General features: G+C 34.1%; 1 long non-coding RNA gene across 1 annotated transcript in view; it reads left to right on the forward strand.

Annotated features, from left to right (window-relative positions):
• Positions 1-20,000, forward strand: part of LOC113784402 (uncharacterized) — a 62,419-nt gene that overhangs the window by 41,338 nt on the left and 1,081 nt on the right. The window lies entirely within an intron of this gene.

Raw genomic sequence — 20,000 nt, forward strand, 5'->3', positions numbered from 1 at the left:
TTTTTGTTCTATATTGTCTTATTTGATAAAGACATAAAACTATTGTAAGAGTTGTATAAATGAATTTTGTGTAACACTTTAAAATTAAGTTAGACTTTGGGTGTGTTTGAAACTATATGTGAAAAAAAAATTTCTATTCCACTATAATTATGCACATTAATTAGTTTTCTTTTAAAAAATTAAGTGATTGTAGAACATTGAGTTGTTATATGCATTTTTGTTCGTAATTCATAAAGTTGTGAAATATCTTAAATGTTTCTCTATCTATGTAACTTTGTGAAACTTATTGAGTAATTTTATTTAGGATTTAAACACCCTTTTAGGAGAGTAAAACTAGTAGAATATTGTTTGAGAAGTTAGTTGAACTTGAAAATGTATTTGATATATGTGATATTTGACGTAACTGAATGTAGTAAGTTGTTGTTGACTAAAATTCACATGCTTATTTTTATCTATAAATGATACTGACTAATCATGATCATGATATTTGCTTCATAATTAAATTGTTGAATGTGATGTGTTTAATTAATTTGTTGTGTCATGTTAGCCTATCATGCTAAGCTAATTGATTTTTGACATGGTGTGCTTAATTGAATAGTGAATGTCTTAAATACATGTATAGACTAAGTTTGAATCTAGAGGGTGGTAAGTTAGAGTCTAAGCTCATGCATAGCATTGCATTTTATTGTGATTGTTTTGTTGTGATTAATATGTATCGTGTGTGGTGATAATTTCTCTTAGACAATTTGATGTTATAGTGAAATTTATTGATTTTCCTTGAGTGATTTTGACTTTTTAATGTGATATTTTCTTGATCGAATGTTTGTGTGATGATACAGTTCTATTATGATTGTTTGCGTGTTCTTCTTATTTATATTATACTATTAACATGATTTCAAAACTCACCTCCTTCGTTGTTTGTGTTTGACTGGCTTGGCCCTGCGTTTGCGAAATCGCAGTTATTATAGGTTAATGAGTCTTGAAGGTCAAGTTTGGGAGGAACCCCGCTCTGATAGGTGATACCGGGAATAAGGGTTTTAATTTGTATTTTACTTATTTAATTTGAAACGAATTTTTGTATGAAAATCTTAGAAGTACTAGTAAGTTTTTAAAATTAAATCAAGTAATTATACTTAAATAAAGCTTATCAAGATTGCACTATTTTATTGGAGAAAATAAGTTTAAAGTGTTCTTTTTATTTTTGAGAAACATGATATCCTAATTAAAAATAAATGGTTTTTATATTCTTCGAAATATATTTTTATTTATCCGCTGCAAATTTTATAGGAATATGATATAATTTATTGTATATATTATTTTGGGGTTTAGGGTATCACAGTTCCCACTACCACAATCAAACACAACGAAAAATCTCGTTCGTGCCGACACCTTTAATCGAATAGTGTTTGACTTAGTCGAATGAATCCCTTAAACTTTAACTATCTTACAAATCATTTCTTACCCCTAACCCCCTCAGAGTATATTTTAGTAAAAGAGTTTACAATGAGTAAGGACTAATAGTACTATTAACCACAACACCCTTTCAACATACAAAACATATTTTTAGAGATTAACATCCTTTAATTTTTTCCTGTGAATTCACTAACAATATTTTGAAATGTTTTAAATTATTTTTCTCAAATTTGCCATAACTCATTTTTTTGTTCCAAATAACTACATAACCACACAAAAGATATCAATAAATTTTTTTTTTTCTAATTTCAGGGTAATAACTCTTTGAAATAGTTTCATTTCTTTCAATATATATTAAATATTTTATTTTTCTTTAATCACCATGACACCATTAATATATCAGAGTTCTCTCCACCGCTAACTCGGTGCCATCGGTTTCGATTCCTTTTCGAGTCTCAAGGAGCTAACTACATAAACATAAATATTTATAACAATTTTTTCACAACTAAAATTTATTCAACCACAACAAAATTCCCAAAATTATATCTTTTTCACACGTCAAACTTTTAAAATCAAATAATCTACATTATTTAGTTAAAATTAAATAAAACGAATATTTTCCAAATCAAACATTCACACTCTATTATTAAAGCACAAAAATTTGAGTTAATAAAGTACTCTAAACATTTTCTTTTTAAACTCAATCCAAGAGTTTTTTTTACCATTACTAACAAAATCAACAATAACAACAACAAGGATTTGTTAAGAACTCACAAATTTCACTCATACTACCAACACTTGCTTTAAACAATCACAAAAACACATAACTATATAACTTTACATATTAACAACAGAACCTTACAACACAACACAACACATATTTTTTTACATTTACATATTTACAACCTTGCAGCATGCCAATCCCATAAAATCAAATAATTTTCATTTCGATCACATACTTACACCAGTCTTCCTTTATTTCAGTTAGATCTCTTTCAGAGTATGTTGGACTGGAATTATCAAAGTACTGTGCGATATAAAATTTGAACATAAATAAGTTAGAATCAAATATATACATAGTTTATATATTAAAATCAAAATATAACGAAAATATCGTACCGTTTCTGGGATTATCGTTTGATTCATATCAACAATCTCCTTCATGAATCGCAATATATAGTACCCGCAGTCTATAAAATAAAACATATAAATCAATAAATATTTGTGCAATGATTGTTAATGAAATTTTAAAGGCATCAATTTCAAACCTTTATTGGAATCCATGTGATGTTATTTGACTTTTGCTTCGACACTGTAGCACCCCTTTGAGCTCGAAAAACTTGTAACGCACTATCAAATAAATGTGATTATTATAGCATTAACAAACACATTATTTATATATATATGTAAGTAAAAAATGAATATTACTTACGTGTCGAAGATAGTCTTTATATCTGAGTGATTGTTGTAATGGTCGTGCAAAGGATCTAAATAGTATATAACTTCAGAGGTTGCATTGATTGCAAACAGCACCCAATGTGCCCTACAACAACAAAAATTTGGTTGGCAATTTTGTTCATACAACTAATAAATTAAGATCTCATAAATTAAAAAAGATATAAATAAAGAATATATAATTACCCTGAATTATATGGCGCAAGGAACAACTTATCCTTCTCTTTATCTCCTAATAGGATATCTACAACATATTTCTTTACATTAACTGGATCGAGTTTAAACATCGAAAGCTTATGCGGAGACAAGAATGAAAATCTTTTTGACAATTTGCGCGTGCACACCAACTTCTCACACAAAAACCTTCAATGAAAATGTCAAATTAGATCAATTACCAACAAATTAAATTAATTACCAATAAATGCAATTAAAAGTAATTTTTATCTTAAATAAAGTATTTTACCTAATGTATAAGCTGATGACAGTAGCACTCAGCACCTTATGATTGAGAAGTTCGTATATGTGCTCTTTTTCAAGTAGTTCTTCATATTCATCTCTGAAAATAGCTTTCTCCATACTTATGATACGTGAATCGTTGTTGTCCATATTCGTTTTTGCTTGTATGTCAAGACACGACCCAAATCGAGCAAGGCGTGGATGACTTGTTTTAGGAGCAACAACTGATTTACCCCGATCCAGTTTTTGAATTTGGACAGGTTTATTACCCTCCAAATTTTGAAGTTTTCCTGCTTTATTTTTACCACGAACATCCAGCTGTGGTGCAGCTTTATTATGGCAGGTTTGTTGTGCAGGTGGTTTTGATTGAATCTGAAAAAATGAGGTTAATCAGTTTGTTAGTTAATTGAATATGAAAAAAATGAAAAACCTGCCAGAATAAATGTGACAAACCTTTTCCGGTGACGTGACTGACTCGTTGCAGGGAATCTTCTTGTCATTCCCTTTAGACTTTGTATGAATCTAAATAAATATGAAATTAAAGTTAACAGCGGAAAAAAATCAGCAATTAAATATAATCAATCATAATCATATATCGTGCAATTAAATATACATATCAATTAAACATACATTTCAATTAAACATACCTTATCAAGGGCAACAATATTTTTGGGCCATGCCACTTAACTACCTATTGCTTCTCTCAAATACTTCATATCTCCATTGTTGTCCGGTATAGGCAATGGTGCATTTGGTTCAAAAGCAATCACAGGTGATAATTTGACATGGCCAGCAGGGGTTGGAGTATTGTGCAATACTTCTCTTAAAGTATTGTACAATGTTCCTTTTCCAACCTTGCGATGAGTAGGGGAGGATAAATACAGCACGCAAGTATAGACACTCTAAATCAATGGTTAATACATAAGTATGTGAAACAATTAGGTTGAATGGATTTCTTATCTTATTAAGTAATTAATTACCTCGGGAAGACTTTTAAGACCAATGTTGCAACTAGCGTTTTCACTCTCCATTTGTATTTCATGTTGAAGCGGATCCGGAAGTTGCTTTTCTTTATTCGTCTTCACCAAGAAAGCCACTTGCTCTGTTAGGACTTTGAGATTCTCTAATACTTCCTCATTAGATGGATTTGGGCGCTTCTCTTTTGAAAAAAAGCGGGTTGTAGTTACGCCAAATCCTTTCACCCTCATGCGGCCGAAATATTCAGGAACATTAAATACTTTACCGAGTATGTCCCTACAGCTAACTTGTTTGTTGTCCTCTTGATTTTCAGAACTTTGTTCTAGATTCTCCTAAAATACACGTAAGATTAAATAGATAAGTTCAATATCATTTTTAAAATACAATATTAAAAAATATTAAAGTGATAATATACTTACACAAAGTTGTATCACTTTTTGAACATTTTCATTATCAACAACTCCATCTTTATTTACACGAGCCTCCTTCCACAAAATATGATGACCCAATGGTTGATCGGATTGGGTCTCTTGTAGCTATTCATTAAGATATAAATAAAAGCTATTCGTTAAGATCATAAACAAAATATTAGTTAGAAACTAAAGTTTATAATGTACCACATTATGTAAAAGTGATGTTTACTTACAATTTTTTGCTCTAACCGTGCATATCCCATACGAGATTTTTTGTAGGGATGTGTTGGATTTTTTGCCCTCTCGCGATTTTCCGTACTTATACTCTATATAAAAAAAAATAAAAATCATTTAAAAATTTAAAATACGCTATGAATATGAATAATAAAACACAAATGCTAATAAATTAATCAATTACCACAAACGCAGGGTCTACACGTTTAGCTACAAATGCCCTCCATTCCTCATTTGATATATAGTGTTTATATATTTTTGGAGCTTCAACATTCATATTTCCCTCACCATCTCTTAGGTAGCAATTTCAGAGATGAGATCTAAATCCCCGGTGTATTTTTCCGGCAACTCTAAGCACATAAGTTTTTCTCACCTCATCAACATCAAAAGCAGACTGCAAACCAAATAAAGATATAGTTTGAGTAAAGTATTTCAATGGAAAAAATTATAAATAACAAAAAAGTGGAGTAAAAAAGTTACTTGTATATCATTCCACAATATATCTTTTGCATCCTTCAAAGCCTTATCTCTCCAATCGTAATTAAGATATTTTGACGAACAACAACACCAATATAACTTACCAACATAGAACTGTTGGGCTCAATTGGTTGGCTATTTTCATTCCATCCCACCTAATAAGCTCATATAGTAAGTACATGCATTCAAAAAAGATAAAAAAAAATAAACACCAAATAAACACCAAACAAAGTATAGTATACCTCAAATTTTATGCCATTACTTCTTACTTTTATGACATTTTGCATAATAGTTGCACCACGTTTAACTTCATTTTCATAAGTTTTAGTGTTGATAACTTCCTTGTTAGAATCCATTTATCTACAACAAGTTCAACATGCAGTAGTCTAAGTACATAGCAGTATAAGTTCAACATGCATTTTAGTGACAACAAAAAATTAATAAATACAATACCTGAAGAGTGCGAAGAAATACGTAGGGTTCGTAGGGTTATGGCTTCGTTTAAGAAGGAACAACGAGAATGCGCAAAAATATGAACGGTTCGTCGAACAGAGTAGGGTTTGCAGAAATACGTCTTTGTTTTCATATATCACAGGCGCTATATTTTTAAAAGCCTTTTACAGCGCTTTTTCAACAAGCGGTTTAAAAGGCCTCCTTATTTTTTTATTTATTATTAAAAGCCTTTTACAGCGCTTTTGCAACAAGCGCTTTAAAAGACCTCTTTAACTTAGTATAAAACAAAGCTTTGTGACCTCCTTATTTTTTTTAAAGGCTTTTATAACGCTTTTTTTAAAAAGCGCTGTAAAATTACAAGTTTATGTTCAGTTCAAGTAAAATACCTATATTTGGATTTTTTTTCTTCCAAATAATTAGTTAAATACCTATATATATATATATATATCAATGCTAAATTAAATGATCAGCTCATATTGGGATGATTAGTTCAAGTTCAAGAAAAATTCCCAGTACTCAAACAAAGCTTTTTCAAGTTCAATATAAGCAGAAAATCAGTTATGGCAGGTCAAACGTATACTTAAATTACATGAACTTAGTATAAAACACTAAGATCAAGCTAAATATAAGCAGAAAATGAAATACAGTTCAAGCTAAATACTAAAATGCTCAATTCTGACAGATCAAACAATTAAATTACATGAACTCAGTTCAGATTACATGGCTTATATAAAACAATTAAACACATTAAGATGTCCTTCTTCTTTTCTTGGTGGGATTCACATTTGTTTGTCCATTAACGATACGAGACGATGGATTAATCTAAATTCCCTCATCATGATCATCTCTAAGATATAAACCATCATCAGTTGAATCAAATTCATGTGATTGTGACATCGATGTTGCAAAGAAAAGATCATTACCAACATCTTCATCATTATTGTTATCATCACTTATTTTATTGGTCGATAGGACAACAAACCATTTATCATCAGCAGGATCAGTGACATAAAACACTTGTTGAGCTTGCGACACTAAAATAAAAGGCTCATCTTTGTATCCCACCCCATTAAAATCGACAAGCAAGAACCCTGACTTATCAATCCAAACGCCATTATTATTATCGACCCACTTGCAACCAAATATGGGAACACGAAACATTGTATAGTCTAACTCCCATATGCGCTCGATAACCCCAAAATATGATAGATTTGCATATATTGGGTTTTTGTCTTTTGCACTTGAGATATGCATCGCTTCAGCTACGAGTGACTCCGCTATTTTGCATAGTGGTTTGATCATCTTGTTCTTTGGTATAAAATGTGTAGCCGTTAATTACATAACCAGTGTAAGAAAAGACATGTAAACTTGGACCATTTGCTAGCCACCTCAATCTCTGTGAAATTGATTCGGGGTCTATATCAAACTTTGACTTTATGTGATTACTTAACCATGTTATAAAACTTCAATTGTGCTCTCGAGTTAACCAATTTTGATTCCTATTCATGTTCAAACTAGATAACTGATCCATGTGTATTGTAACATACGGTTGAACCTCATCATCATTTTGCAGAACATACAATTTTGCCTGCTCCCATGCTGTCCTTGATATAGTCATTAGTCTCTTTCCAATTATCCCTTCTCTTGATATTCTTCCCAAATGACGAGACATGGGAAGCCCTATAGATTCAACATTGGACAGATATTCAGTACAAAATTCAGCAGCTTCTTCAACAATGTATCGTTCAGCAATACAACCTTCTGGTCGACTTCTACTTTTTACGTACCCTTTTAATATTTTCATATATCGTTCTATCGGATACATCCATCTCATATAAGCTGGCCCACAAAGTTCTGTCTCCTTAACAAGATGAACAGTAAGGTGAACCATTATATCAAAAAACGAGGGTGGGAAATACATTTCAAGCTCACACAAAGTACCAACAATTTCACTCTGCAATGTAGGTAATTTCTGAGGATCGATCACTTTACTACTAATTTCCCTGAAAAAGAAACATAATCTAGTTATGGCTCGTCGAACTTTTTCAGGTAGAATGGAACGTATACCTATTGGTAGCAGATGCTCCATTAGAATATGACAATCATGGGTCTTCAAACCTTTTAACTTGAGGTCTTTCATACAAACTAAATTTTTAATGTTTGAAGAGTATCCTTTTGGAACATTAACTTCGTGTAGAAATTTACACAAAACAATTTTTTCCTTTCAAGATAGAGTATGAGCGGCTGGAGGTAGATATGTGCGATTTCCTTTCTTTACGGGACCCAATTCATTTCTTATTCCCATATCGACCAAGTCTAATCTTGCATTGATGCCATATTAATACTTTCATGGAACATTGAGTAACGTACCAATAACACTATCAAATACACTTTTTTCAATATGCATCACATCAAGGAAATGTCTTATATACAATGACTTCCAATATGGCAATTCAAAGAAAATTGACTTTTTCTTCCACCCAGTTTTGACCAGCTCTCCAGCAAAAGGTTTGCCAAATTTATTGGTCAAGCCTTGTACTTTTTCAAGTATTTGATATCCAGTCGGTGCTAAAGGAGCTTTTTCTTCCTCTGATTTTCCATTGAATGCATTCTTCTTACAATGTTTCAACTTCATCCAATTTGTACTCTCTTCACATATAGGACATGCACGCTGACCTTTAACGCTATATCCTGATAAATTACCATATGCTGGAAAATCATTAATAGTGCCAAACAACACAGCCCTCAATTTGAAACATTCTTTCTTATACCCATCATAAACTTCCACACTTGTCTCCCACATATTTGTTTAAATCATCAATTAAAGGAGTCAAGTATACGTCGATATCATTCCCCGGTTGTTTGGATCTAGAAATTAACAGAGTCAACATCATAAACTTATGCTTTATACATAACAATGGAGGTAGGTTATAAATCAACAAAATCACATGCCACATGCTATGTGAGATGCTTTGAAGACCATGTGGATTCATTCCACCAGTAGAAAGTGCAAGTCGTAGATTTCTTGACTCTATCCCGAATTTAAGATACTCGTGATCAATTTTTGCCCATTATGGAGAATCTGCAAGGTGTCGAAACTTTCCATCTCTAATTCTTTCATCTGCATGCCATGTCAAGTGTTTTGAATCTTCTTCACTACAATACATGCGTTTAAATCTTGGTATTATAGGAAAATACCACACGACTTTTGCTGGAGTAGATTCTTTCTTCTTATATCGAGAGACATTACATTTCGGACACGCCTTTAGTAATTCATATTCGTTTCGAAATAAAATGCAATCGTTAGGACACACATGAATCCTTTTGTAACTCATGCCAATAGAGCACAAAATTGGTTTAGCCTCGTAGGTTCGACTGGGAAGTACATTATCGTCTGGAAAAATATCTTTTAAGAGTGTTAATAACTATGTGAAGCTTTTATCAGACCATCCATTACTCGCTTTTAAGTTGTACAACTTTAATATCGTCGACAGTCTTGTGAATTTAGTACAACCATTATATAATGGTTTCTTTGCATCACTCAACAAACTCTCAAACATTTTAGGAAAATCTCAAAGATCTTCTTCAACTGCTTTTGCAATCTCCTCAACTCGGTTCGGCTCATATGTATCTGTGTCGAAATCAGTTGAAGCATATGTCGAACCATTCTCAAAATTAATATTTCCTTTTTTTTTCTCACAATATCTTATCCAACATGTATAGCTTTGATCAATTCCATGCCATACTAAATGTCCTTCTAATTCATCTTCTCTAACGCGTTTTCCAAAACAACATTTTAAACAAAGACAAACGACTCTATTTGGATCTTTTGCATTCTTCACTGCAAACTCAACAAACTCCTTCACCCCATTTTCATACTCTTTTGACAATAGATTGAGAGACATCCATTTCCGGTCCATTTTATATATGACCTATATAAATGCAGTTACACAAATAATAAGCTACTAATAACATTATACCAATATATAGTACACATATCTGATTTCAAAACAGAACAGATAAACAAATTTCAAAAAAGAATAGATTTTATATGATTTATTATGTAACAATTTATTAGTTTTAGTGGCAACAACAAATTAATAAAGACCATACCTGAGACAACGTATTCGATTTTTTTTAAAGGAGGAGCAGTAGGTGGGCGCATAGTAGAGGAGAGGAGGGTTCGCAGAGTAGAGAAGATGAGGGTTCGTAGGGTTTGGACAATTTATTAAAATTTGTTTTTATTCTTTTAAAGTGAATGATTTTACAGCGCTTGTGTAAAAAGCGCTCTAATAGGTCATTTAATTATGTGAAAGTGCAAGTCTTTTACAGTGCTTGTACAAAAAGCGCTTTAAAAGCTATGTAACATGAGGTGGGAGCGCTATATTTTACAGCTCTTGTGTTTAAAGCCCTTTAAAAGCGCTGTAAAACATTATGTGAGGGTGCTTCAATTTACAGCGCTTTTGAAAAAGTGTTGTAAAAGCCTTGTAAACATTATGTGCATGTGCTATGTGACCCTATATGACCCTACAACAGCGCTTTTTCCTCAGCGCTTGTCAAAAAAGCGTTGTTGTATCCTCCGTTATTTTTATTATACAACAGCGCTTGTATTTAATAAGCGCTATAAAAGGCGCACTATAAAATGTCATTTTTGGCGTAGTGGGGTATGAGCAACGTCTGATGGGTCTCATAGCTCTGGTGTATTTTCTATTTGTACATTTTGGATTATCATCTCAAAAACTATTTTAGTTTGTTGGTATATGTGATATTATTATTCAGGACTTTTGTTGTTGCGTTACGACGAGTTATTTTTATTATTTGTTTTTGAAAAAAGAAATTCACTTGCACTGTCAAAAATCGGGGTTTTACATTGTGCTGTCAGAGCTTTGGTTAGATGGTCGGTTGACCTATAGGTTGGGAGTCGTTATCTGATCATGCGTCGGGGTAAGTTGTTTAAGTTGTCAGGTCTTGTGTAGTTGTGATGTGATGATGTAGTCGAAAGTTATTTTTGGAATTCTTCTAAGTGGTGTTAAGATTTCTTCTTGATGTTGGGATTGCAGGAAACAATATCTCCAAGAAGGAATAACGCTGCAAGAGTCAACATCAACATGGATGATCAAATGGCTGAAGCAATGAATGATATGGCTATTTCTATTGCTGCATAGACAGCTGCAAAGACTTTACGAGATCTAGAGAAGAGGGAAAAAGAGATTTGTGTTGTTGAGTCAATGGAATTAAAAGATTTTCGTAGTCACAATCCTCCAAAATTCAGAGGGTTATGAGAGTTCAGGGAAAAAAAAGCCGACCATTGGATTCAAGAAGTGCTAAAGATATTTGAAATGATTAAATGTCAGGCAAGGGTGAAGGTCAATTATGCTACGTATCTGTTACTAGGGGATGTTGAATATTGGTGGATAATTACAAGGCTTTTGATGGGATCAACTCATGAGGAGCTGAACTGGGAGTCGTTCAAAAGGAAGTTTCTAGACAAATACTAGCAATTTGATCAAAAGAGACTGCGAGATTGCAGGTAACACTCTAACTGCCCTTTTTGATTCGGGGGAAACCCATTCCTTCATTGCTATGGATTGTGTGAATCGTTTGAAGTGAACTATGTCTTCCCTGCCTTTTGATTTGGTTGTTTCCACACCTGCTAAGACTTTGACTGTAAATACTGCATGTTTACATTGTCAAGTAACTATCTAGAATATGGATTTCTTGATTAATTTGATTTGTTTACCCCTACAATCACACGAGGTTATTCTCGGTATGGATTGGATGTCATATCATTATGTAATATTGGATTGTGCTCGCAAATTATTTCTTTTCCCTGAGCCAGGAGTCGTTCACTACCTAACTACTAACAAACTCGGAGTGTCACTGAGAGAAGGAACTCATGAGTTTTTGTCATTAGCTAACGTGGAGGCAAAGATAAATGTGAACATAAAAGATGTGGTGCTTTCCAAGGAGTACCCAAACGTATTTCCAACAGAAGTTCTTGGATTACCACTAGTAAGAGATGTGGAGTTCTTCATTGATCTACACCCAAGAACCAGACCTATTTCAATTGCGATGTATCGGATTTCGCCATTGGAATTGAATGAGTGCAAGGGCCAAGTTGAAGATTTGTTGGAGAAATGATTTATCAGACCAAGTGTGTCACCATGGGGAGCTCTGATAACGTTAGTTAACAAAAAAGATGGAAGCTCGCGTTTATGTGTGGACTATAGGCAACTATTAAGAATCGTTATACTTTACCATGTATTGATGATTTGATAGATCAGTTGAGAGGAGCTGCAGTGTTTTTGAAGATTGACTTGAAGTCACGATACCATCATATTCGAGTAAGAGACGGAGATATTCAGAAAACTGCTTTCAGAACCCGTTACAGACATTATGAATATCTTGTTTTGCCATTTGGTGTTACCAATGCACCAGCAATTTTTATGGATTACATGAATAGAATCTTCAACCCATTTCTAGATAAGTTTTTTGTGGTGTTCATCGATGATATATTAATTTATTCAAGGACTAAGAAAGAACATGGAGAGCATTTGCGTCACATTCTTGAAGTTTTACGCGAGAAGCCATTGTATGCCAATATGTCGAAGTGCGAGTTTTGGCTAGAAAAAGTGAACTTCTTAGGACATGTGATAACCAATGAAGGAATCGATGTGGATCCGGCGAAGATTGAGACAATCCTCGATTGGAAACAACCTTAGACTATCACTGAAATACGAAGTTTTGTCGTACTGGCAGGATACTATAGGAGGTTTATTAAAGGTTTTGCTAAGATTGTAGCTCCATTGACACAAACTCACTAGAAATGATCAACCGTTAGCGTGGACAGAGAAGTGTGAGGAAAATTTCCAGTTAATAAAGAAAAAGTTGACAACCTCACCAATATTGGTCTTGCAACAACCAGAAGAAAGTTGTAGCTTACGCCTCAAGACAATTAAAGACTCATGAAAGAAACTATCCTACTCATGATTTAGAACTTGTTGCTGTAGTTTTTGCATTAAAGATCTGGAGGCACTACTTATATGGATGCACGTTCACAGTGTTTAGTGATCATAAGAGTTTGAAATATTTATTTGATCAGAAGGAATTGAGCATGCATCAGAGAAGATGGATGTAGACTGTCACGGATTTTGATTTCACGTTGCAGTTCGACCCTGGGAAGGCAAATGTGGTGGTTGATGCATTGAGTAGAAGAAGTGTGTTAGTGTCTTTAGCAGTGATGGCTAGAAAACAAGAGTTGTGGAAAGTATTTAGAGACTTACACTTGGATGTAGATTTTGCACCAGGGATTTTGAAATTCAGAATGATTAATATTTTTAGTGGTCTACTTAAAGACATTGCGAATTTTCAAGATGATGCATTAATCCAAGAAAAGAGGAACTTAATAGTGCAATGGAAGACAACTGAGTTTAAGGTAGGATCAAATAATATTTTGAGATGTAATAGGAGGATTTGTGTAGCAGCAGTTGCAGATTTGAGGAAAACAATTTTAGAAGAGCCGCATAAGAGTAAATTGAGTATCCATCCCAGATCAACAAAGATGTATCAGGACTTGAGGCAGAATCATTGGTGGCCAGGAATGAAGAGGCATGAAGCGGAGTATGTATCAACTTGTTTAACTTGTCAAAAAGCGAAAGTGGAACATCAGCGGCCTGCTGGAATGTTACAACCTTTAGATATACCTGAATGGAAGTGGGACAACATTTCCATGGACTTTATAACTGGGTTGCCAAAAACAAGGAGAAATAATGATTCTATATGGGTGATAGTGGATCGATTAACTAAAACCGCAAATTTTTTACCAATAAAGACCATCTATAAGGTAGATAAGCTAACAGAGATCTACATTGTTGAGATTGTGAGATTACAAGGAGTACTATCGAGTATCGTATCAGATCGTGACCCGAAATTCACGCCGCACTTTTGGGGAGTGTTGCATGAAGCTTTAGGAACTAAACTAAAATTGAGTTCAGCATACCATCCGCAAACAGACGAGCAGACTGAGAGGATGAATCAGTCCTTGGAAGATTTATTGAGAGCATGTGTATTGGATGATAGAGGAGGTTGGGATGATGTACTCTCATTGAATGAGTTTACCAACAACAATAGTTTTCATGCAAGTATTGGAATGACACCATATTAGGCTTTGTATGGACGAAAATTTCATACACCTTTGTGCTGGTATAAGGACGGTGAAAATATGATTGTAGGACCTGAGATGGTGCAACAGACTACAGATAAGGTCAAGAATATAAAAGAGAAAATGAAGGTCTCACAAGATCCTCCAAGGAGTTATGCGGACAAGCGTCACAGACATTTAGAATTGAAACAGAGTGACCAAGTGTTTATGAGAGTCACACCTATGACTGGAGTTGGCAAAGCCATAAAATCAAAGAAATTAACTCTGAAATTTATTGGACAATACCAAATTTCGGCACGAATTGGACCTGTAGCTTATCGAATTGCATTGCCTCCGATACTGTCCAATATTCACGATGTATTTCACGTGTGGCAATTAAGGAAGTACATTTCAGATCCGTCACATGTGATAGAACCAGACACAATTCAACTAAAGGAAAATTTGTCATTTGAAGTACCACCTTTAAGAATTGACGACATTAAGATTAAGCGATTAAGGAATAAGGAAGTTTCATTGGTCAAAGTGATTTGGAATCCAACTACTGGAGATACATAGTTTCGAGGACAAAACTAATTTTAGGGGGGATAGTAATGTAAGACCTTTAATTTTAAATTCTAATTTATGCAATTTTATGGTATTTTGTGTTAAAATTGCTTGGGCATTTAGCCCAATTTTAAATTATTTTATGAATTAAGTACCAAAAATATATTTTGTGAGAGTTTGTGATATGTTTAATATATGTATATTTATATATATATATATATATATATATATATATATATATATATATATAAATATATATATATATATACATATTTTGATACCTGATTAAAATTATTTGTCAAAGAATAATTTAATTATGTTACGCAGAATTTAATATCGGGCATATTTTTTTTAATGTCACTTGTTGCTGAAAAACTTATCTATCAATTGAGTTGCGACGAGAGTAGATATTTTATTAAATTAGATTGAGATGTGAGTGAGGTGATCTGTGTAAGAGTATTTAGATATTTATTTGATTTGGTTATATATATATATATATATATATATACTCACGTGAGAAAGGAAAAAACGAAAACAGAAAACTAAAAACATAATTTTTCCCCTGCCTCTCGCGAGTTCTTCTTCTTCCTCTGTTTCAAGCAAGTGTTGGTGGTTTTTTTCAAAAAAACAAACACAAACCTCCAGTTTTCTTCGAAATTTAAGCTTCCATTCAAGAAGTGTCAGTAGGGAAAGTTGGTCCTCTCTACACTATGGTGCTTGTGAGCTAATTTATTTAAGGTGAGACACTAACTTCCCCCTCCTTTTTGATGTGTTTGAGTTACGTAATGAGTTTTTTTCAAATAAATGAGTTTGAACTGAAGTTGAAATTTTACACACAAATAAAATAGAGTTGTTAAAGTTGTGAAACAAGTTCAAATTTTAACTAAGTTAAAGAGTTTGAGCAAAAAAGTTAGATTGAAATAAAAATGTTTAGGGTTAAAAGTGTTACTCTTTTAATCACTATTGGACTGAATTTAAAAAGAAAAAGTTTAGAGTACTTTATTAACTCAAATATTTGTGCTTTAATAATAAAATATTTAACATATATTGAAAGAAATGAAACTATTTCAAAGCGTTATAACCTTGAAACTAGAAAAAAAAATTATTGATATATTTTGCGTGGTTATGTAGTTATTTGGAACAAAAAAATGAGTTATGGCAAATTTGAGAAAAATAATTTAAAACATTTCGGGCGATTTTCGTAAAACCCGACAAAAATGGATCGAAATTTGTAATTTATGACCAGACAATGGCTATTGTTTGAAATCTGACGCGGAACTCGAAATATAGTTATAAATTTATGAGACGAATGTTATAAGGGTATCCCGGTCCTCGATTTCATCTTGACTTTTCGGGAAATTTTCGTACCACACGACAAAAATGGATTGAAATCCGTATTTTCAGACCAGACGATGGCTAGTGTTTGACATCTTACGCGGAACCAAAAACACAATTATAAATTAATGAGAAGAATGATATAAGGGTCTCTCGGTCCTCAATTTCATCTGGACTTTTTAGGCGATTTTGGCACCACCGGACAAAAATGGACTGAAATCCATATTTTTGGACCAGACAATGGCTAGTGTTTGAAATCTAACTCGAAACCCAAAACACAATTAAAAATTTAGGAGAAGAATGATATAAGGGTCTCCTAGTCCTCTATTTCATCTGGATATTTCGGGCGATTTTCGTAGCACCCGACAAAAATGGACTGAAATCTGTATTTTTGAACCAGACGATGGCTAGTGTTTGAAATCTGACGCGTAACCCAAAATAAAGTTTTAAATTTACGAGAAGAATGCAATAAGGATCTCCTAGACCTCGATTTCATCTTAACTTTTCGGGAGATTTTCGTACAACCCGACAAAAATGGACCAAAATTCGTATTTTTGGGCCAAAGGATGGCTAGCGTTTGAAATCTGACCCGAAATCCGAATCACAATTATAAATTTAGGAGAAAATGCTATAAGGGTCTTCCGGTTCTCGATTTCATCTAGCCTTTTAGGGCGATTTTCGTACCACCTGACAAAAATGGATAGAAATCCGTATTTTCAGACCACATGATGGCTTGTATTTGAAATATGATTCAGAACTCGAAACACAATTATATATTTAGGCGAAGAATGCAATAAGGATCCCCTAGTCCTCGATTTCATAGGGACTTTTCATGTGATTTTCGTATCACTCGACAAAAATAGACCGAAATCCATATTTTCGGATAAGATGGTGACAAGTGTTTCAAAACTAAACCTGAAACCCGAAATACAATTATAAATTTAGGAGAAGAAAGTTATAAGGGTCCCCCGTTCCTCGATTGCATCTGGAATTTTTGGGCGATTTTCGTTCCAACCAACAAAATTGGACTGAAATCCGTATTTTTGGGACAGACACAATTATAAATTTTGAAATATGACCCGAAATCCAAAACACAATTATAAATTTTAGAGAAGAATTCTATAAGCGTCTCCCGGACCTTGAGTTCATCTGGACTTTTTGGGCGCTTTTCGTACCACCCAACAAAAATGGATCGAAATCCGTATTTTCGGACCAGACGATGACTAGTTTTTGAAATATGACCCGAAACACAGTTATAAATTTATGAGAAGAACGCTATAAGGGTTTGCCGGTCCTCGATTTGATCTGGACTTTTCGGGCGATTTTCGTTTCACCCGACAAAAATGGACCAATATCTGTATTTTCGGACCAAACGATAGTTAGTGTTTGAAATTTGACCCGAAATCCAAAACAAAATTATAAATTTAGGAGAAGAATACTATAAGGGTCTCCCGGTCCTCGATTTCATCTAGACTGAAATCCGTATTTTTGAACCATACAATGGCTAGTGTTTGAAATCTGACGCGGAACCGAAAACACAGTGATAAATTTAGGAGAAGACTGATATAAGGGTCTCTCGGTCCTCGATTTCATCTGGACTTTTCAGGAAATTTTCGTACCACCCGATAAAAATGGACTGAAATCCGTATTTTTGGACTAAACGATGGCAAGTGTTTTAAAACTAACCCGAAACACAATTATAAATTTTGGAGAAGAATATTATAAGGGTTTCCCATTCCTTGATTTAATTTGGACTTTTCAGGCAATTTTCGTACCCCTTAACAAAAATCGATCGAAATTCGTATTTTCAACAAGATGATGGCTAGTGTTTGAAATCTAACACGGAACCCGAAACACATTTATAAATTTAGGAGAAGAATGCTCTAAGGGTCTCCTGGTCCTCGATTTCATCTGGAGTTTTCAGGCGATTTTCGTACCACTCGACAAAAACGGGTCGAAATCCGTATTTTGGGACCAGACGATGGCTAATGTTTGAAAGGTGACCCGAAACCCGAAACACAATTATAAATTTAGGAGGAGAATGCTATAAGAGTCTCTCGGTCCTTAATTTCATCTGGACTTTTCTAACGATTTTTGTACCACCGACAAAAATCAACTGTAATCCGTATTTTCATATTAGACATTCGCTAGTGATTGAAATCTGACGCGAAACACAGTTATACATTTAGGAGAAAGAAGTTATAAGGGTCTCCCGTTCCTCAATTTCATCTGGACATTACGAGCGATTTTCGTATCACTTGACAAAAATTGACCGAGATCGTTATTTCTGGAACAGACGATGGCTAATGTTTGAAATCTGACCAGAAACACAATTATAAATTTAGGAGATAAATGCTATAAGGGTCTCCCGGTACTCGAATTCATCTGGACTTTTCAGATGATTTTCGTAAAACCCAACAAAAATGGATACAAATTCAAACGTTTGATCAACATTCAATGAAGATTTGAAGATTTTTTTTATCAACATTTAATAAATATTTGAAGAAGATTTGAAGAATATTTGATCAACATTTATGAAGATTTGAAGAATATTTGATCAACATTTAACGAAGATTTGAAGAATATTTGATCAACATTTAATGAAGAGTTGAAGAATATTTGATCAACATTTAACGAAGATTAGAAGAATATTTAATCAACATTTAATGAAGATTTGAAGAATATTTGATCAACATTTAATGAAGATTTTGAAGAATATTTGATCAACATTGAACGAAGATTTGAAGAATATTTGATCAACATTTAATGACGATTTGATCATATATTGAAGAAGAGTTTATTCGAAGAATTTACAAACTCAATCTACACAAAATAGAAATAGAGTCAATTTGAAGAATTTACAAACTCAATTTGAATAAGATACAATCCATAATTAAACAAGGACTAAATTGAAGCCCAAATTTTCACTATAGATAGACACTGAAGGCTAAAGGACAAAAGTATTAAAAAACATAAAAGAGGAACTCAAGATCAAATTTGGCTTGTAGGGTCAATGTGGTTAGGTCCTCAAAAGTCTAGTGTTGTCAGGTTGTTTGGGAAAACTGGCTTGGATGGTCAGGATCTTTGTAATTCAAGGTTTTCGAATTAGTGGATTAAAGCCTTCTGAATGAAGGGACTGGATGTAACCAAGTAAGTGGTGAACCATGATAAAGGTATGTTCCGAATTATTTATGCTTTCGTTGTTTGTTGCTTCTAAATCTGATTGTTTCTTATATAAGTAAGTCACCAAAACCAAACTAGTTTCTTTATTTATTTATAAATTTGATAAAAGTTATCAACTTTAGCAAATACAATTCAACCCCCCTTCTCGTGTTCGCACCTTCAATTGGCATCAGAGTTCGGTCTCAAGGTTGAGCACTTTACAGTGTTTGAGAAAAGATCTAAGGGTTTAATATGTCTGGATTTAGTGAAGAAGCTGTTGGAAGAAATATCAACATACCAACTTTGTTTGATGGAGAATGTTTTGAGTATTGGAAAGACATGCTGAGAAGTTTCTATATGCGCGGACTAGGTCATGCAGAGGGTAACCGTACTGTTGATACACCCATGCGGTGGAAACACTCAAACAAAGCAAGGGCACGTAAGCCTTGGTAGTCGTGGACATTTTGTGACAAAGACTTATTCAACGTCCGTGACTAGGGAAGGCTCGTGGGTCACCTAAACCGAGCTGTGTCAGTCACGGTGCATGACTTAGACTTATTCTCGGTCGGCGACAATCCGTGACTAGGGAAGGCTCGTAGGGTAGCAGGCTGGCTGGCTGGCCAGCACCCAGTCACAAGTCCCTAGTCACCAGGCAAGCAGGCCTGTTGGTTGGCTGGCTGGCCAGCACCCAGTCACGAGTCCCTAGTCCCCAGGAAAGCAGGCTGGCTGGCTGGCCTGCACCCAGTCACGAGTCGCGACTCACGAGCCCTCAGTCACGAGTCGCGACTCACGAGCCCCCAGTCACCAGTCCCCAGTCACCAGTCACGAGTCACGAGCCCCCAGTCACCAGTCACGAGTTGCGACTCACGAGCCCCCAGTCCCCAGTCACCAGCCACGAGCTCACCAGTCCCCAGTCGCGA

The sequence above is a fragment of the Cicer arietinum genome, chromosome 5, assembly GCF_000331145.2.
Source record: "Cicer arietinum cultivar CDC Frontier isolate Library 1 chromosome 5, Cicar.CDCFrontier_v2.0, whole genome shotgun sequence".
Taxonomy (NCBI): domain Eukaryota; kingdom Viridiplantae; phylum Streptophyta; class Magnoliopsida; order Fabales; family Fabaceae; genus Cicer; species Cicer arietinum.